Consider the following 25,236-nt stretch of genomic DNA (forward strand, 5'->3'; position numbering starts at 1 on the left):
ACAGGCAGGCTTTCAGGGCACCCGGATGGCTCAGTACAAAGAGCATGGGACTATTGATCTCGGGGTTGTAGGCTTGAGCCCCAGGTTGGGTACAGGGATTACCCAAATAAGCAAACAAAACTAGGCGGTCTTTCTAATAGCCACACATTGCTTTCACTATATAATCCAGCTAGGGGAGAGATTGAGATCAAAAAATGAGAAGAGGGACAAACTGAAGAAGAACAAATGCCTACTCGTTATCCCTACGTCCCAATCCCACCCCAAGTAATCAGTAGTTGTGCTATTACCACTTTAATTTTTCTCTTTGCTTTCACAGATAAAGATGACTGAATTCCACATTTAATGTCGATTATGCAATGAAGGGTTTATCTAGGAGAATCATTGTCCTTTTTATTTTACTTTATTTTATTTGAGAGAGACAGAGACAGTGTGAGTGGGGGAGGGGGAGAGAGAGAGAGAGAGAGAGAGAGAGAGAGAGAGAGAGAGAGAGAGAGAATCCCAAGCAGGCTCCACGCTGCCAGCACAGAGCTCTCCGTGGGGCTTGAACTCACGAAACCATGAGATCATGACCTGAGACAAAAGCCAGAGTCAGATGCTTAGCCGGCTGACCCACTCAGGTGTCCCTACAAGAATCATTGTTTAAAGGCAAAAGAGAAAGATCTGTGAGTGTGCAGAGTTTGGGAAGTAAACAAAAATTCGGCAAATCTTGTCACACATATAGAGCACTTTAACTCCATGCATCATATTCTGATCCTGCTTTGGCACTTCTGCTCTTAAGGTTTGCTCTTAGATTTAGAACCTGATACACTATTCATTAGAAGGATCCAGAACCCTGGTTCAAATACTCCTATTATTGACACTCTCATGTAGATGCCAAGTCAGAGAATTAGCTTTTCTTCTCCCTCTTGCTCTTACCTTCCCTTACCCCGTTCTCAGAAATTTAGCTGGGTTCTCACCTCAAAGTGAGAGCTTTGTGGAACAGGGCCAACCTGGGGCACAAAGCTTGAAAAAGGTGCCACCCTTGATGACTCCCCAAATTCCTTCAATCGTACTTTGCACAGCTTGCTCTAACACCTTTCTACCCATTTTAACCTCAGTTATGCCAAACATATCAATTGATAAAAAATCATTGAAAAAGGCTGTCATTTTTGGAAAATGTGTTCAATAAAAGATTTCAGTGAAAATCAATATTCAGGATCCCAGGCTCTTAGGGAAACTAATTAAAATGTTTTGCCCTTTTCAACTAGCTGCTGAATCATTTTATTGTTACAGAACTTTTATCCTCATTTCAAAGTAAACATTTTGAAATACCTTTGTTTCCAGCTAACCATAAAATACTCCATTTTTTCTCACGAAGAATTGGAGTTCATATATGCATTTTTATAAATCAGCTAGATTTTGTAACTATTTTTAGATAATTGGTTATTTATTGTTAAATTTACCATTTCAAATTGAATAACATTGTTTCTTTTAATTATTTTACATTTTATGGTTTTTTCCTGTTCTTGGACTTTAAAAGCAGGGGAAGTATTTTCAAAGCAAATGTGTTAAAGAGAACTGTATGGTATAATCCAAAATATTAAAAGTAATTTTAAAAAGTAGCATACAAACAAGGCAAATATTCATATGCAAATATAGAAAGCATGGTCAAATATGGCACAATCATTAAGGAAGGCCATGTATAACCAACATTTCAAAAAGACTGTAGCAGCCTTTTGGATTACCCCCTATTCTGTATACATATCTTTAGGTTTGTCATTACATTTAAATTTATATTATGCATATATATATATATATATATATATATGTATGTATGTATCACTACTGGAATGACATCTATGACTACAGATTTCAGATTGCACATGTTAATCTATTAAGTCTACAGATATGGGACGGAAGGAAATAATCACAGGCATGTATGAATTTAAGTTCAATAGCAAGAGAAATTGAATTCTGATATAATATCTGAGATTTAAGTTTCTTAATTTAAGCAACGATTAAGGAAAACTCTGCAGTTACAAAGAAAAAATGTATTTAACTCTCTTTTTGATAGGATTGGTACAAATAATTACTAATCAAAATTTATCACCTTCCCAAAAGTGACATCTTTACATCTATTTTTTTAAAGTAGCATTTAACACAATCATCTAAAAAGAATAATGACACTATGTTAAAGTAAGCTAATGAATAGATCCCTCACTGGATTGTAGGTCGCAAGAGGTTAAGGACCATATCAGTCTGATTTATGCATTCTCCTAAAAAGATAGCACAGTGGCCAGCTCAGAGCACCTGATTATATGTGTTGAATAAAGGAAGAAGTGAGGCAGTGATTGCAGTACAAGGGTAGTTCCCAACCACCCCAAAGTTGAACCAATTCCTAATAGCCCTGCAAAGCACTCTGAACTTTGGGTCCTACAATTTCTGCAATTGCAGTAAAATTCACATAATATAAATTTAACCATTTACCATTTTAAAGTATACGATTCAATGACATTTTAGAACATTCACCATGTTGCGCAATCATCACCATACTATCTAGCTTCAAAACTTTCATCACTCCCAAGGAAACCCATTTAGCAGTCACTTCCCGTTCTCCTCTTGCCTTTACCCATGCCAACAACTACTCTGCATTCTTTTTCTATGAATTTACATATTCTGGGGGCTTCATATAAATGGAATCATAATTTGTGGCTTTTTGTATCTGGTTCTAGGCTCCTGAAATAGCAAAGTCTGAAAAAAAAAAAAAGACTTTCTTTTCCCTTCTTTGGTCTATAAAACCCTATAAAAGACACTGGGTATGGTCAGCAACTCCCTTATTCACAAATATTTAACTTAGGATAGCAACTACATCATGATATTCAAAACAATGGTTAAAAGTGAGGAGAAAGCCTGTGCTGAGTTCATAAGATCAATACCAAGGGGAAAAATATAAACACTGATTCTTTTATTTTGCATATTATCTTTACATATATTTCTTGAAATCATCCATTCATTTATCCTTTCATGAAATGTATTTATTTATTCATCCATTCAGCAAACAATATTAATTATTTATCAACCACTGTGCTAAGTGCTAAGAATTCCAAGATGGAACAAGTTCATATCTTATCCTCAAAGAGCTTACAATTTGAAAGGAAATTGGTGGACTTGCTCACAGGACCATTTTAACATATAATTTTATAACCAATTATCTGAGACTTACCAGCAGCACATTTGCACACTTTGGGAAAGGACAGTCTAGGTAGAAAAACATGTTCAAAGACAGAAATGAACAAGAACTTGCCCATTTGAGGTAAGACCAGTGTTACTCTTTCAGTTGGTTTTCTCACTTGGTTGTAATTTTCACAAGAAGGTTCATGCCTATTGTTTGTTGTTGTTGTTGTTGTTGCTGTTGTTGTTGTTTTTACCTACCACCCTATACCCAACACTTTGTTCAATGCCAAAGTGAGCATTTTATTTCTTGATTCACTCATTAGTAAAGCATCTTCTACTTCCTGTTCCCAGTCTGAGTTGATAACTATATTATATTGCAGTAACACGAAATATCTGTACCTGAGTGATTTTACCCCACCAACCACCAATAGATAGGTGTCTCAGCTATAAGAAATTCTCTTTGATTTTTCCCCTTATTTGCTTCTAGTAGGGAGTTATAGTGGGAAAAGTCTATCATTGATAGTTCTAATTCTTTGGCCCTGTTAGCCCTCAAGTGTAGGTGTTGGTAACTGGGTATCTACAGACTTAACCCCAAACAATTCCTTGTCCAAATGTGAGTAAAGCAATTATTACATTAGGAACCCCAGTCTCACCAGAACAGGGCCTGCCCTAAGTCTGGTATCTGTTGTCACAGGCATGAACTACTTGGCACATACATACCCAGTGACTTGAAGTCTCCTAAACCCAGTAGTATTTTGTGGTCAGTCAATAGAATTACACAACTAGTTCTTTAAATGTAGCCTAGGAACACTTGGGGAGCCCTAAGACTTTTTGAGATTCATAAAATCATTAATGTATTATTTGCCTTTTGCACTCTATCTCACGAGTCTGTGATGGACTTTAAGAGGCAACTGGACCTGTGATGACCTCATTGTTCTGACATTTTTATCCTGACGGACAATGAAATATGTGCTTGTATATTTCTGTGTTGTAAAACTCTGTTTTAATTTGCAACATAGTAAATATCAATAGACAGTACCAATAGACAATATCAATAAATATCAACCCACGCAAACATAGCATTATGGTGTTTTAGACCCCAAAAGTTTGAGATCTGCTGCATTAGACTGTTGTCTTGGTTTTGTGATTGAACGACTTAGAATATCTTCAACCACAATTAATCTGGCCAGGCCCATGAGTTCCTGTCTAGCCTTTTCTAGCCATTCTTCTTTATGGGGATTCAAACATTATCATTTTCTCAGATGTCAAAAAGCAACAGTTGAACTGTTTCAAATAGTAGACAATGCCTGGGACACTTGGTTTATCAACTGTCCAAACCATGATCACCTAGACAACTCTACGTATGGTATCAACTTGAATCCCTGTATTAGCAAGGTATGTAGTGTAGAACCCATCAGGGTGGTGCTTAGGTCAATGTTTTTAAGGAAGGAAGAGAGGAAGCATGTCTGGATCAAGCCTAGGTTTTCATTCCTCTTAGAAATGAAATTAATTTTTTTTTTCTTCAACCTGTGAGATGGGTTTTTCAGATGCAGAGACTGGTGTAGCGGCCATAAGAATGTCTCTTTCAGGTCTCCAAGTGCATGGAACATAATTGACCAGTAGCTCTAGCTGTTATTCTTTCAAAAATCCATCACTAAGTTCATGCTGAGGCCACATTTCCCAGTGGCTTCTCCCAGCCAATTAATGAGCACAGCAGGGATACCAAGGCATGCTCTATCCTGGCAGATGTTAGACAACTGTGACGGCCAGCTCAGACTCCAAGAACGCTCCCACCCTCAGCTCACACACATTCCCAAAGACCTTGACGAGTTGCTCTCAGAACTATACTGTACTTAACCTGCCTTTCTTCCTTGTCCTACCCCCTTATCCCTCCTTCCTTCACCCAGAATCAAACCTATATTGTAATCTGATGGTTTTTTTTTTCCAGTTTCTTCTGGCTCCCCCTTCCATTCTCTCTCACATGTGTTTCTAGTGATACATGTACTACATTTTTAATCCCATCTTGGTGTTTATTTTCCCTAGGGTTTGTTCCACTTCATTCAGATCCCAGACTCTTACCCATGAGACCCTTCTCAGTATCCTCTGATTTCTAAAACTGACTTACCTTTGTGTACCTTATAATTGTTCACACTTACTGTGATATTACTAAAGGTTCAAAACAAAGCTAATTTAAAAAAATATTTTAATGTTTATTGTTTTTGAGAGACACACACACACACACACGCACACACACAGAGACAGAGAGCAAGCAGGGAAGAGACAGAGAGAGAGAGGGAGACACAGAATCGGAAGCAGGCTCCAGGTCCTGAGCTGTCAGCACAGAGCCAGACCCAGGGCTCAAACTCACAAACCCTGAGATCATGACCTGAGCTGTAGTCTGTCACCCAAATGACTGAGCCACCCAGGCACCCCAAAACGAAGCTAATTTTTAAAGGTGAAGCTTAATTTTTAAAGCTCACTACCTTTCGTTCTTCTTATCTCACACAAAATAATTTCTCTTAACCACATTCCCAAGACTGCCAATTTTAAAAATTCTTTTGCTAATTCCTTGGAAACCTACAGGATTTTTCTTTATAGGACTGTTTATAGCTTTTATCAGAGACAGACAATCCGAGCTACTCCCTTAGCCACTGATGGCAATGACATAAAGCATATCTCCGGTTCAGACAGTTTACACCAAAAAATGCAAAAAAAAAAAAAATCAAAAAATGGTGAGTGTGTGTGTGTGTGTGTGTATCTGAAATACCATCTTTATAGTTGTGCTCCTTTCAAAATAAGTCATTGCATGTTGAATATTTATTTATTTTAATTGGCTTTAACTTTTTCTTCTTCAGATGTATTTTGAGGAAGTAAGGAGCTGCATGGCTAAGAAGAAAGGTAATAAATGTTCTTATGTTTTGGATCGTTGTATTGCTCTAAATTACTTTTTGTCATTTAATTATAATTTTTTTTTATTTTTACATCTATTTATTTTTGAGAAACAGAGTGAGACAAAGCGTGAGCGGGGGAGGGTCAGAGAGAAGGAGACACAGAATCTGAAGCAGGCTCCAGGCTCTGAGCAAGAGGTCAGCACAGAGCCTGATGCAGGGCTCGAACCCACAAACTGAGATCATGACCTGAGCCGAAGTCAGACGCTCAACTGACTGAGCCACCCAGGCGCCCCTTGTCGTTTAATTATAAAATTGACATTCACGGGACTTCAAAATCCTAAACTAATTGACCAACTCAGTGCTACCTATTTGCAGATATATTTAAGCCAAAAATCTATATATCTACATATCTACATATCTACATATCCACAAATCCACATGGATATATAGATATATAGAAATTATAGGTATAGATATAGATATATAGATAGATATGAGAGGAAGAGAAAAAGTGAAAGAACCTCATTAAAATTAGGAAGGAAGTCTGATATAAGATTTCCAGACGACAACTTGAATAATGTCTATAAGGGACTTTGTGTTCCCTCCCCAGCAATACTAGCATTTATTCAGACCCTTATTCCTTCATTTTATTTGCAAAGTCCATTGGAGTGAAGAGACTGGGCATTGCAGCCTACCATTTCTAAACAGACTTGATTTAAAAGTTTTCTGGGTCACATATGCTCCCTCAGGTTCCTACTGCAGTATGATATTAACCATGTGGGATATTTGTAAAAGGCGTCAGCAAATACTTTCTTTTTTAAATGAAAGGGATCCCAAAGTAGGTCACTCATTAAAACCTCTTCAATAGAGAAATGATCCGAAAAGGGACTGGAGCTAAGAAACTGCTGAAAAGAATTGCACTGATTCACATATGTGAGAAACACACATTTAAATATTCCATTGCATTCCCTGCATTTTGTATTTTGTCTGTCAACTCAACATAGCCACCATGCTCTACTGTTCCTTCTCTTTTTAATCATTTTTATTCCAAATCTAAATGTCACTCTCTCCGTTATACATGCAAATTGACAATATATTAAGAGTTTAATAGTGTTGCTGATTTTAACCAACATAAAACCCCTGCAATAGAAAAATTACCTGTTTTATTTAGCGGCAATAATGGTGTTTGAAATCCACTATTGCCCTTATCCAACTAAGCGTTCAGGGCAAATACTGTAGGCTTATTTGCTCTATATATTTTGCTAAACATGATTGAGGAGACAAAAAGCAACTAAATCACTTTCCTACAGTTTCCCTCTTTTTTGTCATGTTTCTCATGAGATGGCTATTAGGGGTACTATGATCTAAATGAAACAGCTAGGAATGCTAAAGGCAATGCATCTCTATCATACCTATGCCTGAAGGAGACAAAATAGCCAACCAACCAACAGACCCTGCTTCTACTCAGCCTTCAAGCAGCAGTCCAATGTCATGCTCTCTGTAGGATTCTCCTCAATAACCTTGAACCACATGAGTTATCTTTTCCTCTTGTCTTCCACAGTACTTCATTTAAATTTCTCTTAAGTTTCTACATCTGTTTTCTTGGCTCGACTATTGGGCACTGGGCCACTTAAATGAGGTCTTAATCACCTTTGCCGTTTTCACAACACCCAGCTTGTACTGAGGTAACAGGATGAAACACTGCTCTAATTTGCCAAAGACAGAAGTTTCCTGGGATGCATGGCTTTTAGTCCCAAGCCATTGGGATAGGTGGTCATCCTAGTTAAGCATTTGCTATATGCAAAATACTTGAATAATCACAATTCCGCTATGTCTCAAAGTTCATTCTTCATCAGCTAATTCACCAGATGAGTGTTCTAGGTACTTGGTTGATCAGTATACAAAGCAGAAAAGGATCCTACTCTCACATTGCTTTCATTCTAGGGTGAGGTTGGAGATAAATATTGTTGCTTCCCTTTGCAAACAGGAACACTTTTATTCAGGGAGGGGAAATAATTGCTGAAATTCCTGTAGTAAGCAAGTGGCACAACCATATCTCCTTGATGTCCAAGGAAGGGTTTTTTTTTTCCTCCTGAATTAACCTACTTACTTTTAAAGAACAAACATATTCCTTAGACCTGCTACTAAAGAATTCTTTAAAGAGTCTGTGCATTGCTATCAGCAAAATTACGTATTCCTTTTGGTAACCTCTAAATAAAAAGAAGCATGGCTATTACTGACAGACAATTCAAGTTCTATATTCACTAGACTCATACTTACTATTTGAAGAAAACACTCTGCAGGTGGTGACCTTGTGAATTTGATACAGTAATCAGTAGATAAAACATCAAACTTACCCCACTTCTAATGTCACTCTGCCCTTTGATTCTCCGTGTAATTACAGTAATCTCCAGTCAGAGGATGCTGAAATCAAAAATATTTTTCATATTAGGTATAATATCTCTTTGCATTTGGATAATTTCATATTGCATGTTATGTAAAAAAAAATGATAACAAATAGAAAGTTGGAGAAGAAAACAAAAGGGACAATTCTACTTGAAGCAAGCCTGATCTGAAGCCTTTTCATGCACACCAAACACTTGCCAGATATATGTGGAATGACTGTTGACTTTACAAGCAGATTCATGTGTGAACAGCAGAGCATCTGATGTTTTGATTGATGACATTAATGAAAAGCAATTAGTCAAAAACACTTTCATTGAGGAAAAGAAAAGGCATGTGCATGTACATTATAAAATAACACAAAACGGGTCATAAAACATATTTTTATCCCCTTACTTCAAACAGATTCTGAACTGGAAATTTCTTTAGAACAATGAAAACAGATAAGCAATATGACTTCTCTGGTCACTCTCGCTTGTCTATCTTTAAGTAGTTTCTTTTTTAACCTAAGAGTTTAAATTTAGCTCAAATTAAGAAACAAGCATGAGAAGGTACAAGATGAAATTCTGAGTAAAAGACAAAAGAGATCTGACATGAGGGAAATCACATCTAATCTTAGGGTAGAGAAAAGTTGGCCCCAACTATCTGTGTATAGATTCTTATTAACTCATCTCTGACTGCGTGGAGAGGCCTTCTTTCCCACAGTTGAAATAAGGAGGGAATACAACCAAGTGAAGCCTTTACTCCACCACTCAACTAAAAACTACACAGGTTAGTGGAAGGGAAGTGTTTACAGTTGAGTTTAATAGAAGATGGCACATATGTCTCTTATCTTCCTAGTAGAGCTAATTCTAAGTCGGGTTAGGTTGGTTAGTACCAATATGCTACTATAAGATTTCATCGGTTCTAAAATGCACAGGTTAAAAATCCATCTGTGCAATTCAGAATTCATCCTACAATTTATAGCATTTTACAATTTTTGTTTGTAGGGAGACACTCCTGGGGCAGTTGTAAATTACTTATCAATGTGTGAACCTGGTGGTTACGTCCAGAGTCATTCCAGAAGCTCCTCAACTTTTCAGCCTTCCTACCATTAGGGCACTTGACGTGAGAGCATGTATGTGTTTGTATGTATGTGTGTGTGTGTGTGTGTGTGTGTGTGTGTGTGTGTATACACACACATACATATACATTCACACTATTGTCTGAAAACTTTCCGCCAACATCTCCTGGTAAGAGCATGAACATATTAGCATCAAAGCTTGTAGCATAGGTGACAGCTATTTGGAAAAACATACTCTGTGACAACAGTGGACAGTTTTTACATGCTGCATCACCAACTCCTTTTAGAGCACAGAGTGTGAAATGTAGAGAAAAAAATGGATATAAATGACATTGATTTAGAGGAGAATGAATGAATGTGAAGGAGTTGTAGAAATTCCTTATTCATCTCTCTTACCTTTTCCTTTGGAGTTTGCAAACTGTATTGGATAGTTTTAAAAATATATATTTAAACTCATGATAGCATTTTAATTAAAGGAATAATAGTGCTAAGCAATAGGAAAATAGTATGCTAGTTAACTGACAGCATTTTTAAAATTTCTTAGTTGTCCATTAAATAATAGTATCTTGATTTAATGAACTAATGTTTTTATCATCCAGATGATATCAGAAAAGAATTTCTCTAATTACTAGACAAGAAAGGTAATAGAATTTTATGCACCATTTGAACATATACCAACTGAGGGAAAAAAAATCACAGAATCATGAAAAGATTGTGAAACACAACAAAAAGGGAATAATTTTCTGAATATGCAAAGGAAAAGCCTAATAGTGACAATAACTTCCTACAGAAAACACATAAAATTTGGAGCCATCTTATTTGCAGATTGAATGCCATTAAATAATAAACCTAAGAAATGAAAAGTAAAATGTGTGATGAAAATCTAACACAAGTACAACTTGAGATGGAAAGAAACCAAATCAACTCAGGAAGGCTTTAGAGAAAACCGTTGAAAACTAAAATCTGCCTGAAGCACTCAGAAAATTTAATCAGTAAAGTAAAAGATAAACAAGAAAAATTACTCCAGAATTCACAGAAGTAGAAGTGTTTTCTTATTCTTTCCAAGGACATTTTTATGGCAACATTCTATCTCAGAATTTAATGCTGCCTGTGCTCCAACTAGTAATGAATTTAACTGACCTCTCCCTGTGGATAAGTAGCAATTCAGAGAATGAGTATCTCAGGAAATCTAGACAAAGGAACAGAAACTATATGTAAACTACTACCAATAATTATGGAACCTTGATCCAGAGAAAGCAGGACTTAAGATTGCAAATAGAGACTGAATCTGAGGGTTGCAATTTGAGTCCTCACATAGAGGCAGAAAATAAGCCAGCTCAACATCAAGTCTTTTCAGTTACCCAAGCCAATTATTTACTTTTTTTTGCTTCAGCCAGTTAGACTTATTTTTTTTTAATTGAGGTACCATTTCTAAAGGAAAGCAATAAAGCTAGTAAGTAACCCCTCCCCTTCAAGATAACAATACATCTAATGGATAAGAAAAACATAAGAGTGTATATCTGGTCTCTAATGCCACTCTCCTTTCAGAGGTGGGTTCTAAATTTAGTGGTCAATACTGCACTCACAAAATCCACACAGAAGTCAAAAGAGTAAACAAAAAATAGGTCTTTGCCTTTTGTGACATTAGCCTACTATTAACTAAAGTTTCCATACAAAGCTACTGAAAACTACATCTTTGCTTTATTTTTGTGTACCCTGGCCTAACAAAGCCCAGACCGTACTCTACAGCAGGAAACAAGCTGAACAGCATTCCAGAGAAAATTATCTCACAAAAGCTCACCACTATTCAATCATAGATGGTAGATGAAAGTGTTTGGACTTCCCTAAGACCTATCATTCCCTACTTGTCCTTTGCATGTCAGTCATTGAGTGAGGGGCTTTACACAGTTTATTTCTTCTTGCTCCAAAACTCACTCTAAAACGACATTAGAGATGAGGAAATAACAGAAAGGTTGAGTCATTTGTCCAAAGTCACAACACTGGTGATTGAAAAGTACATTTCTCAGGTTCCTAACTCTCTTCCTCCCCACCCCCCCAACTCTTCAAGGAGTTAATTCACTCTGAGAAAATATTTTTTGGTTTAACTATTCTTTGGACTACTTCTAACAGTATTTCTACATGGTTGTTTGTCACTTGAGATTTCCAGGTGAAGAGAGCATTAACTTTAACCATCACCCATCACTTCCCCACACACGTTGCTTTAATATGGATTTGGGTTGATTAAATTCAATACTCCAATGCCTACTGAAGGATCTTTCTCCTTTTAATATGGGAAGACCATAATGCCATTTTCCTTACCTCTGACAATAGTAGAATTGGTCCCTAACGTCCCTATGTATATAATTGGTCTTCTAACATCACCATAAAAAAACAAAATGCAAGAGTTATACGCAGTTGCAGATGTGAATATTTCCCTTAACTATATTTGACCTCTTTTAATAGGCTAATTTCACTATCACTGTATCATTAATCTCAGAAACTTCAGCTGAAGAAAAAAAGCAACCTTCACATTATAAAACATCACAGTATAACATATGAATATTAATAGGAACATTCTGAATATTGGTATAAATATTATCATGCACTTAATTAAAAAATGAGTAACTTGCTTCGATAAAATGCTATAGTTTTAGTCATTACATGAAAATGAAATACACACTAATTATTTAAACATTATAAAGCAAAATATCTTGTGTTGCTCATAAACAGAAATAAATATATTTAATGACAATACCCTTTAGATTATTAATATTATTTACTGACTAAATGGCTTTTTTTCTGTAAAAATAGTAGAAATTGAAAATCTTTGATGCCATAACTAATATCCTGAGTCAGTAATGTAGTAAGGTCCAGACTATATTTTATTATACAAAAGGAAAGCGATATGCTTTGCCTTAATGACAAAGCCAATATGGTTTCACAAGACTTTTTTTTAAATTTCCCCTCATTGCATCCTTAGTAGCTGTACAAAATTGGGCAGGTTACTTTACTTCTGAGTTTCAAATACATTGATTAAATGGGGCTGAAATGTATATCTCAAGGTTGTTACAAGAAGTACATCTTAAAATATATGTGTAATTAGTGTAGCATGCACATATATTAAATAGCAAAGTCACGTTCAACCCCCATATCATCTCACTCTAAACCCATTATGGAACCCCTTGTTTAACTATGTCACCAAAGTTGCTTTGCTTCCCCTTTGCTGAGTTTCTCTCCCAAACTCCTTATATTATAGAAAGAATGCAGAAAGAACACACACGACTTGTTTAAGGCCTAATTTTCCCTCAAGTCAGAAATGGCAGGAATCAAACTATAAATCTCTGAATAACCCAAGGAAGCTAACTGTAAAAAAAATGTACTGACACAAAGTGTGGGCGATTCAGCTGGGCCCATGTAATATGACTTCTGGAGAGGAAAGGGAAGAAGTCTAGAATCCAGAATAAAATTTAAACCTATGCCTTATTCAACTCCAGTCTTGTAGCAAGCACACCAGAACCTCAAAAGAAGCAATACAGAAGGCAATAGAGATACTTTGGGTAGGAAGGCTAGAATTCCCTACTAAATTTTTGGTGCCTACAATTAAGTTTCTTCGAAATCAGAAGAGAGTTTTATTGCCTTTTACCATTTATTGGATAATTTTTTAAGAAAAACAGGGATTTTGATAGGATACTTTTGAACTATATGAAAAATGTATCATCTATGTATAAAATAATGAGACTTTTGTGTTTTAATCTTTCAACCACGTGTGTTATGCATACATTCTCTTGCAAATCTACTCATTGACGACAGCATTTTGTTTGCATATCTTCTGACGCTGGTCTTGCTCTTAATTTTATTATGGCTCTTTTTTGTCTTGTCCCATTTCCCATAATAAATGCAAAGTTCTTTGAGAGTGGGAAATATTTTATTTATTTAGTCACTTATGCATTCAAAAACTATTTAAGGAACTGCTATATGGAGGGCACAAGAACATATTCAGATTGTATAGTCAATCTTTGACAAACCAAAAAAGAACATCCAATGGAAAAAAGATACTCTCTTCAACAAATGGTGTTGGGAAAACTGGAAAGCAGCATACAAAAGAATGAAACCGGACCACTTTCTTACACCAAACACAAAAATAAATTTAAAATAGATAAAAGCTCTAAATGGGAAACTTTAAACCGTAAAAACTGTAGAGGAGAAAACAGGCAATAACCTCTTTGACACTGGCTATAGCAACTTCTTATTAGATAGGTCTCCCGAGAAAAGGGAAACAAAAGCAAAAATAAACTGTTGGGACTTCAAAATGAAAAGCTACTATACAGCAAAGGAAACAATCAAGGAAACTAAAAGGCAACCTATGGAATAGGAGAAGATATCTGCAAATGACATATCAGATAAAGGGTTAGTATCAGAAATCTATAAAGAACTTATCCAATTCAACACCCCAAAAAAAAGAATAATGCCATTTAAAAAAATGGGCAGATGACATATATAGACACTTTTCCAAAGAAGACATCCAGATGACTAACAGACACATGAAAAGATGCTCCATATCACTCATCATCAGGGAAATGCAAATAAAAACTACAATGAGATATCACCTCACACCTGTCAGGATGGCTAAAATAAACAACACAAGAAACAACAGGTTTTGGTGGGGATGTGGAGAAAGGGGAACCCACTTGCACTGTTGATGGGAATGGAAACTGGTGCAGCCATTCTGGAAAACAGTGTGGAGTTTCCTCAAAAGTTAAAAATAGAACTACCCAATGATCCAGCAATTGTACTACTACGTATTTACCTAAAGACAAAAATATTGATTTGAAGGGATACATGTACCCCGATGTTTATAGCAGCAATATCTACAATAGTTAAATTATGGAAGCCTCCCAAGTGTCCATGGACTGATGAATGGGTGGCATTATATATATAATACTCAGCCCTGTAGAAGAGGAGATCTTACCATTTGCAACAATGTGGATGGAGGTAGAGAGTATTATGTTAAGTGAAATAGAGGAAGACAAATACCATATGATTTCACTCATATGTGGAATTTAAGAAACAAAACAAGCAAGCAAAGGAGGAAAAAAAAAGGAGAGAGGAAGGCAAACCAAGAAAGTCTCTTAACTATGAAGAGCAAACTGATGGCTACCAGAGAGGAGGTGGATGAGGAGATTCAGAAGAGAACTTGTGATGAGCACCAGGTATCGTATGGAAGTGATGAATCACTATATTGAACACCTGAAACTAATATTATGCTGTGTGTCACCTGGAATTTAAATAAAAACTTATAAAATAAAATGTAGTTTGTATATACTACAATGGAATACGATTCAGCAACAAAAAAGGAACAAAAGGCTGATTCATTCTACGACCTCGAAAACATTAAGTGAAAAAGTCAGCCACAAAGGACCACATATTGTGTATTTATTCACATAATATGCCCATATTAGGCAAATCTGTAGCAACAAAAATAGATTAGTGGTTGACAGGGGCTAGGAGGAGAGGTGGTGACGGTGTCTGCTAAAGTGTACTAGGTTTCTTTTGAGGTAATGAAAAGGTTCTGAAATTACATAGTGGTGATGGTTGCACAACTTTGTGAATATGCTAAAAACTACTGAATTGTACGCTGCTAAAAACTGAATTTTATGGTATATGAAATCTCAGTAAAGCTATTATTTAAAAAATACTAAATGCTGCCCTTGAATTGGATTTAAAAAAAAAAGACATGAAGATTGTGAATACTATGAGATTTATTTAAATTCATTGATCTTATAATTGAATGAGTTAATTTTCCCAAAGAAAGAAGGTGGACTGTAGATAAACTCTCAATCTGAAATACTAATGAGATACTATACTATAAATTGAAGCATTTTAGCAAGGCGTCCAAAGGACTAGAAATCAATTAGTTTTTAGTAGATGGAAGTAAGTGGGGAAAATAACTCCTTTTCAGTTTTTACCTCTTCATCGAAATTGACCCTGTGCATATATTTTCTCAAGTAGCTCAGAGTGGCAGTTTTTCATCTAATGTGTCATGCCCACATATTCAAATATGGATGGCCACATTTTTTATCTTACTCATTTTATTGTAGCATTTTTCTTTAAGGACCCACTCATGGATGGCAGTCCACAGTAATAGGTAAATTAAACTCTACCATGTAAAGTAAGAAAATATAATCCAAAGAGAAACGCTAAATAATATGAAAATGACGTTAACCGATCTGTAGCATGCCATGCTTCCCCTGTCTTCATATTTGATTAACTGATTTCTGAGCTCAGTCACACCTGTGTTTTTTTTAATTGCAATTATTACATCTTCTATTATATTATTCCATTTGTTCCTAAATGAAGCTGGTTGTGGGGCTACACATGCAGCCAATTTATTCATTAAATATATTATGATAGAACTGAATGAAAGGTTTTATTATCAATCTCATTAATTTCAAGATAGAATTTAGTGGAAATCAATATTAGAAAATGCATGATTGCTAAATCTTCTTAAAATAATAGACTCATTCATTAAGACCGCCTTCCTCCAATAGTTAGGTCTTAAATCATTGACATGGTCTAATTATTTAGCAAGGAGCAAATCGTACCTAGCTCTGCTACTTTTTGGCAATTATATGATAGGATCCTAACATAGGCCTGGACTTGAATTAATCTGAGTATGCATATAAAGTGTTTTAGCAATAAGTTGATTAGAGGAAAGATGGCTACACAAAGAGAAACACGATAGCAACATGCTGACGCTTGGCAAAAATTCTGGTAACTAGCAAGCTGTTTTAACAGGATCAGAATGGGAAATGTACCAAAACAGTCCTCATTGAAAGATAGCAGGCAATTTAAAATCTTTTGAATTAAAAGATATTGCAATATAGCTAAAACTATATACAGTACTGGACATGCATTATCTATGAAAGATGAGACTCTCCATTTGTGCTTCAGCAAGCAGGATTTGGGGGCAAAAAAAATCTCTTTAGAAGTACAAAATGCAGTGGGCAGAATTATTCTCAAGAGTTACAGGTATTTTATGGACATAGCTCCTTTGGCTTTGAATTTTTGTGGTTTCCGATATTGAAATTTTAGGGAAAAATGTGTAGAAAGACAAAAATGGCTGCTGCAGGTGAAATTCTATTTCCCCTGTTTATTGATTTCACTAATCAGGTGTGACACCTAAATGAAATGGGCAACTATTTCTAGATCCAGGGTTTCACTGAGTTTTAAACAATAGTCTGTGCAGAAGTCCCATTCATTGTATTTCTTTCTGCTCAGAAAATCCACCTAAAACTAATTGCTCATTTTAGTACTGACCTGAGAGAAGCAAGCTTTCTGCTATTGTCATTTGTACAGATGGTAATTGAACACAGTCATTAAAAGTGCATACATACAGGGGCACCTGGGTGGCTCAGTCGGTTAAGCATCCGACTTCAGTTCAGGTCATGATCTCGCAGTCTGTGAGTTCCAGTCCTGTGTCAGGCTCTGTGCTGACAGCTCAGAGCCTGGAGCCTGCTTCAGATTCTGTGTCTCCCTCTCTTTCTGCCCCTCCCTCACTTGCACTCCGCCTCTCTCTGTCCCTCAAAAATAAATAAACATTAAAAAAATTAAAATGCATACATACATGTACGTATACATATATAATTACATTATGTATTTTATGTATTCAGTGATACATATCTTTTTATGTAGACAGATATGTATATATCACCAAGTGTATCTATATATGAAAACTAAGAAGGTTTTGTATAGGAGAAAGAAATTAATAATTTTGATGGTAATATTTATTAATCCTCAGTTTAATACCTATAGTACTTCCAGGAAGGAAAACAAGATTTATCTAGATAGGTTAATGTAGGATTCACAAAATACTTCGAATCTTATCTCTCTAGCAACATTAATCTCCATATTTAAATGCCCTTTTGCTTTTTAGAAGCCCAATGATTACCCCTACTAAAGTTGCTACAATGTTAGAGGTGTGCTTGACAATAAAATGTATAATATAACCACTGCAGACATTCTAAACAAGCTGGAGTTTCCTTACAGTTTTGTTCTCTAAAATTTATTATCTTTAATTTCTTTGATAATTGTCTTTTAAAAAAGCCCACCCTTCACAGGGCATTGCACAAAATTATACCTATGTCAAGACCATAAATTAAAAAACAAAACGAATGAAAACTAACAATGCACATTCGAACAGATGGTCTCTGATGCACGTGTGAAAATGATGGTAGAAAAACAGATTTGTGACTCCTGAATAATTCTCTTCATGGGTCAGTTTTAAAAATAACTCCAATAGTATTAATGGAAAGAGTTGAAAAAAGAAATCTAATTTAACAGTTCCAAGCAGAAGTAAAACCGAAAAGTCTATAGAAATATGATTAGAATGATAAAAGTCTTCTATAATTATTTAAAGCAAGGTGTCTTACCCTATTTGGGCACTCAAGAGAAAAATCCAGACTCTTCGTGTAGGTTTCCATGATCTATTAAGAAACTTTTCGAGTGTAGATTCTATATGCCACACCAGCAGAACACTTGCTCCAACCTACTGTTGTTGAATAGAGGATAACATACATGCACAGTGGTTAAAGTGTAAGCCTGGAGTCAAATCCAGGTTTGATATTCATGTCACCACTTACTAGCTATGTGACTCTGGGCACATTACTGTGCTAAACATTCCATGCCTTGGTTTAAATTCTGCAAAGCAGGTAATAATAGCATCTACTGAGTCACAGAGGAAGAGTTCAATGAATATTTTTTTTTTGTTATCCTGAGTGTTAAATATGGTGTGTATTTATTCTGTAATAGAAAACTCTCATTAAAATAAAACCAATGGGAATAGGTCTATTCTTTTTGGCTTTAGTTTTGTAGAGTAGGGAAATATAAGGTGAGTACAAAACTGTCAGAAGAACAAGATTTGGACTTGACAAAGAAAGGGAAAGGGAGAGGAGAGAAGCAGTGAGGGGGGAAAGGTGGTCAAGATACTATGGAAGGACCCTCACTTAATTCAAAAGATTGGCAGAGTAGAAAAAAGCAGATTGAACATAAAATGACTGTAAATATCTATAGAAAATCTAAACATGCATAATGTTAATACATTCTGATAGTGTATTTCAACAGGAAGTTTCATGTGTATAATCAAAATCATTATAAAAGTGTCCCCCTCTTTATCACCCTCAAATCAATCTAATCCCATATCCTGTTACATCTTTTTAATATGTGCCTTTCTCAACATTCCTTCTACAATATCCTAACAGGATCTCATCAATTCTCATCTGACCCATAGAATTACATGGTCTTTTTTTTTTTTTTAATTTTTTTTTCAACGTTTATTTTATTTTTGGGACAGAGAGAGACAGAGCATGAACGGGGGAGGGGCAGAGAGAGAGGGAGACACAGAATCGGAAACAGGCTCCAGGCTCTGAGCCATCAGCCCAGAGCCCGACGCGGGGCTCGAACTCACGGACCGCGAGATCGTGACCTGGCTGAAGTCGGACGCCCAACCGACTGTGCCACCCAGGCACCCCTAGAATTACATGGTCTTTAATGATCTCTCGCCAACAGCCCTACCAACTTGGAGCCATCCTCCACAAATAAATCCTCATCTATAGAATAAACCCCTACATAAACAGAACTGATTCATCTTTGGGGTACTAATGGCACTTGGTCCCTAATTCCATTACCACAATCTGGCACAGCAAGAAAATGCCAAGAAGATCACTATGCCAAATCAAGCTTGCCATTTGCCAGCAGGGTGATTTGAAGAAAGTCCTGTCACTGGGAGGCTCTTTCTACCCAACAAAATCTGAATAACCCCACCACCTTTGAAAGATTATTGTAATGATTTAAGCAACCTATATAAATTACATAGAATGCATATCTTTTTATTAATGTCTCAACCACGAACATGAGCCCCGTTCTTTCCTAAGCCAATCTTGACAATGACTGGAAGCATATTAGAAAACCTTCATTAACTAAAGCATTGGTTCTAGACTAGGTTTACATTCCAGACTAGTGTCATTATAGATATGCCTTCTGAATATCAACATGTCCACTATGCTTCAGCCTCCTCCAAACCCCAGACGTACACGTCAAGTCCATAGTTCCTGCCTTACAAACCCTTTGTTGGCTCAAGCCTTTACAAGTTGGCTGTTACCAGTCCCTACTTCTCACAACTGTACCCCACTCTCCTGACAAGAATGTGAACCTGAGCCCCAGTTCCCAGTATGTTGGCTGTGATCTGCTTCACATTGCACAAAATTCTTGAACTGAGGTAGTAGACTGATATTCTGGTGTTGACGAACTGGCTCTGTGGGGAAAAGAGCAGCAGGCATGGAGACGGAGTCTGATTTGCAATAATTACCAATTTCTAGACTGTAAATACTCCCACCATGGTTAAAAGCTAAAAACCTGACCTCATCAAACACAGAATAGAGAAGAAACGCACATTATCAGCTTTCACAAGTCAATTCTGTCATTCAGCCTACCTACCTTGGACATAGCAAGCATGAGAACAACTACCTGAGAAACATTCCAACCAGAGCGGACCCTTCATGTCAACTCTAGATTATACCTGAGCTTTTTATGTGCCTTTACGTGATTTCTTGGATTTGTGACCTCTTGTTTAAGTATTAATTTTCTTTCTCAAGTCTCTTTCTCTCACCTCAACTGCTTCCCGGACTGCTGTATGCAGAGGTCTATCATATACTCGGGCCAATACCTTCACGGATTTTGGAAGCAGCAGAAGGCAGGATATGCAGTGATTCTCATCCCAGCACAGATTTAAATTCCTGTGGCATAATCCAAATTGTGGAAATTTCTCTTGAATAGCTAATTGGACTTTGTTATAGATGATTAAACCAATGTAAAATTAATCTTACTAATTATCCTCCCCGTATTTCAGACATTATCCAGAATTATCTTTTAGGTTGTTTTTTTTTATTTATTTATTTTCTAATCTGTCAAGATGATATGCTCTCTTAGAACGGAAAATATCTCATAGAAAGTCATTGTTTAAAAAAATTCCTGTCTAGGATAATTGCTTCACTCTTAAGCTAATAATTTATTTATATAGTCAACAAACAATTGGAGTCCCAAGTGAAATATTAGGAAGTTTCCACATAAGCAGTTGAAATTCCTCAGGCTTTAAAATACAGGAATTTGTGAGGCTGTATCACTGGTATTTTAATGAAAGTATATAAGGTGAGGAACAAAGAGTTAAGATTAACAACTATGGATTTCAATTTCCTCAGCTATCATACATAGTTATATCTGTCCTATGCTCCTTACATAATTGTTTTGAAGCCCAGAGGAGATATTATCTATGGGAGTTTTCAGACGATTTTAAAGAACTATATAAATACAAGGCATTATTTTATACCTATTGTATATCATCCCTTTCATACAGTAGGGGCTCAATTAACACTCGTGGAAGATCTCCGTAAAGAGAAATATACAAAGACTGAAAGAAAATTTTATTTTAAAATTCTTCTGAAAACGTCTGAGTGATAAAACATGTATACATTTTCTTTACCTGATAATAAATTTCCCCGTGAGGAACTTATAGCACCTGCAGAGAAAGAAGCTCTTGCTAGTGGCAGAGATAGACTCTATGGCAGGTAATTGCAGGTGGCCTGACAGCTCCCGCTGTTCAGACATCTTCTTGAAACTTAGATTTACATAATGAAGGGACAGAAACCTGTGTTGCTTCTAATTCAATAGTGGCTTTTTGCAATTCTATTCCAATTCAACTGTGGCACAAGACATATTTAATTATAATAGTGCTGGGATGACTAATGCCAGCAGCACTAGATTTATAACACACTGCCTCATTGCTTATTAGCAGGGAAGACAACAAAATGTTACTTCTTTACAAGTTCAGATGATGGTTTGAATGAAGAAGTAGGTAGCAAGCAGTTCAAATTATAACACAAATAATAGTACACAAATGGAGGGCCATTCTCAATGTACAATGGGGATTTCAAGAATTTTAGGATCGAAATTTGACATTAAAGGTCCAACAAATAATTTACAGCTTTTTAAGTCATACTTTACCAGAAAGACATTTATGGATTACCCATTTTACAAGGGTCTCTGGAGACAAGACATGGGTCTATCTACTTCAGCATATTCCCTAAAACTCAAGTCCAGTATTTTTTTCACATGAAGACCTGCCATCAATTATCCAAATAGAATTCATTTTCTTTTATGGCAGCACCTCACTCTTCCCGTATCTGTCCCCCTCATATTCCTTTAGGCACTTGTCTTACTATATTTTTTAAAAAAAATTTTAATGTTTGTTTATTTTTGAGAGAGAGAGAGAGAGAGAGAGAGAGAAAGAAAGAGAAATAGCGAGAGAGAGGGACACAGAATCCCAAGAAGGCTCCAGGCTCTGAGCTGTCAAGTACAGAGCCTGACACGGGCCTCAAACTCATGAACCATGAGATCATGATGTGAGCCGAAGTTGGCTGCTTAACTGACTGAGCTGCCCAGGAGCCCCACTTGTCTTACTATCTTAATCTCATTCCTGTCCCGGTACTCTGGACCTCACCCTTGCCCACATTCTCCAGACCCTATTTCCTACTTATCTCCTTCAGCATTTTCTATTTCTCTCTATCCACGGTCTCCCTTCTTGCAACATGCAACCACTCATAGTTCTTTTCTATATGAATAAATTACCAAACTGTTGTCCTTTGTTCTCATCATCCTGGAGCATTTTAGGGGATTTGACTCCATTGGCTCTTCCTATTTCCTTCACCTCCATCTGTTTCTTCTGTGCATGTGCCAAGCATCTTACCCTTATAGGAACACTCCATTCTGCTACTTCAATCATTATATTTAGGTGGATATCTGCCAAATGTGAACCTTCAGTCCTGAGCTGTCATCTTTACTTCAGTCCCATTTTGGCAAGATGCATTCATGACTAAAATATCTGATGAAAGCAGCCTGCATCAAGTCTGTTCCATAACTATTCATTTCAACCAGTGTTCCCGTATTCATGCATCTGGATACCCCTGTAAAATCACACTTTAGATTTAGTTCCTTCTTGAAAAAGAAACCTATTTTAACAAGCCTCCATCAGGATAAGGAGGAGGATGGATTGACATGAAATCCACATCAGGAAAGAGTACAAGAAATGCACATCATAGAAACATGGATAGCCACTTTCCCCCACTTTATTCCTCCAATCTAGAAAAGGACAAACTGTCTATGGTGCTAAGTCTTAAAGGGTATGACAAAGTTAGGGTTACTCTGGGATTGGTTTTTATAGTATCTAAGAAGTCTAAAGAAAAATTGTGACAAATTGAGAGCTCAACCCCAGGTAAATGGCTGGAGGACATGAGGCAAGTGCTTCCCAGCCACATTCTCCTTCACCCTAACAATGTGGTTAAAGATATGGGGCTTCACATAAGTCACCATACTACTCTGAGGGCAGACAGTCTCCTGGAAGCTGGGCCCATCATTATGTGCTTGGGATCAGATTAGTAGGCAACAGTCTGATGTTCAGATTAGCTCCAAGAATAAAGGGAAGGCCTCCATCTATCTTCATCTTTCACTTGTTACTAAGCCCAGGATTTTTGGACAAAACTTATCAAGCAGGGAAGGAACTCTTCGTTAGTCTGCCTGTCCAGAACAGCTTCTCGTGGGTATGATTATTCTCAAGCTTAGACTGCAAATAACCAGAAGAAAGGATCTCAGTTCATTCAATCTTCTATGTAACTTTCATAGATTCTTTTACAAAGCAAGGGGTTCCTTACTTTGTAAAGTGGTCAGCATTCCATTTAAGCTCTTCCGGTAAAAGAATATGATCTCCCAAGGCAAATCCTTTGTATTCTTAGCCATTTTTTTCTCCTTGATTTTTGACATATTGCTTATTTAACTTAGGTTAAGTATCTAACTCTGTATTACAGGCTTGCTTTAATACATTGTTCTCAACTCCAGAGGCATGTTAGAATCTACATGGGCACACATAGTATCTTCCTTCAAAGACCAGCTCCTTTCTGTATATGTTTCTTTTGTTATTACCACCATTATGCCACTCTTCCAGGATAGAAAATTTGGATATGTGCAGAATTCATTTTTTCATGGAGAAAAAAGGGAAATTACCTAGATATATCAAGCTCTTCTGCTTAAAAAAAAAAAAAACAAATATGTATATGTTTAAATGTTTTCCTTTTTCCTTGCATCACTTCACCACCACCTAATCTGAGTCCTTACCAATACATGCTTATATTTGCACTGAATATTTATTCATAATAGTCTGCCTGGCATATCTTTTCTCTGTCCATGATTTTTTGAGTATTTGCTTGACAAAATGACCTAAGACTCTCCTCTTCCCCTACTGTTTCCCTATCCCAAGATTTTCTCTGCTTCCTAAAACCAGTTCAATTTTCTCTACAAAGTTTGCAAAGTTTTCTGTAATCTATCTCTACCCATTTTTACCTAACTTTATTACAACAACACTAACCGACATAGACCTTAAACTCTCACCAAGAGAGTGGCTTTTAATCTCTCCGGAAAATGTTAATATCTACCCTAAGAATAAATTATAGAGTCATATTAAAAAAAAAACATGCTAATTGCCCCATGATTTGGGCTCTCTAGAGAAATTCTCATCAGTTTCTAAGACTTGAAAGAGGCCACTTTTAATAAATGAAGAGGGAAGTAAATATGTAAATGTGCCCAGAATTTCAATATATGTAATATGGGCCACATCTGTGGCCTGAAATTGAAGAAGTTTTAGACCATTATATAAGTAATAAAGGACAAAACAATTTTTAATTTCCAGAATTGTCTAAAAACCATACATAGAAATCAGCATAGTGTTGATATCATTGAAAAGCTGCATATTATTTGATATCCAGTCTTACTTAGCCTTACCAACAAAGCCAGTTTTCAGGCAAAAAGTTAGAGTACCATGGTGTTATTAAAATTTTAAATCTTTACCCATTATTGTTCAAGAAGTCAGATCATGTAACATTTACATTTTAATGTAAATTCAAATTAGCATTCTGATACAGTAAAATACCTTTATTGTGTAAAGTTGTGTAAGTATCATTCTACGAATTTTTTTAAAGTGTATTTTGAGGGGCGCCTGGGTGGCGCAGTCGGTTGAGCGTCCGACTTCAGCCGGGTCACGATCTCGCGGTCCGTGAGTTCGAGCCCCGCGTCAGGCTCTGGGCTGATGGCTCAGAGCCTGGAGCCTGTTTCCGATTCTGTGTCTCCCTCTCTCTCTGACCCTCCCCCGTTCATGCTCTGTCTCTCTTTGTCCCAAAAATAAATAAACGTTGAAAAAAAAAAAGTGTATTTTGAGAGAGACAGACAGCGTGAGCGGGGGAGGGGCAGAGAAAGGGAGAGAATCCCCAGCAGGCTCCACACTGTCAGTGCAGAGCCGATCTGATCTCCAACTCAGAAACCTGTGAGATCATGACCTGAGCAGAAATCAAGAGTTGGCCACTCAACCAACTGAACCACTCAGGTGCCCCTCATTCTGGGAAATTTTAGTTTTTATATTTTTATACACATTGTATATGTTCCAAATGTTAAAGTATTTTTATCATACAGATCACAATTTTTAAAAAGTTGAAATACTTTACTTCGTTAAATTGTTACAAAGACACTGCAATGCAGGTTTTATTCCAACTTGGCAGAAGAGGAAACTTCAACTGAAAGAAATGAATTCCCCTTCCTCAGGACTATAAGGAAATTAGCATTCAAGTTCAGGTA

The sequence above is a fragment of the Lynx rufus genome, unplaced genomic scaffold, assembly GCF_022079265.1.
Source record: "Lynx rufus isolate CCGP_SWC_20201006 ecotype Redwood Valley unplaced genomic scaffold, mLynRuf1.p SCAF_12, whole genome shotgun sequence".
NCBI classification, from domain to species: Eukaryota; Metazoa; Chordata; class Mammalia; order Carnivora; family Felidae; genus Lynx; species Lynx rufus.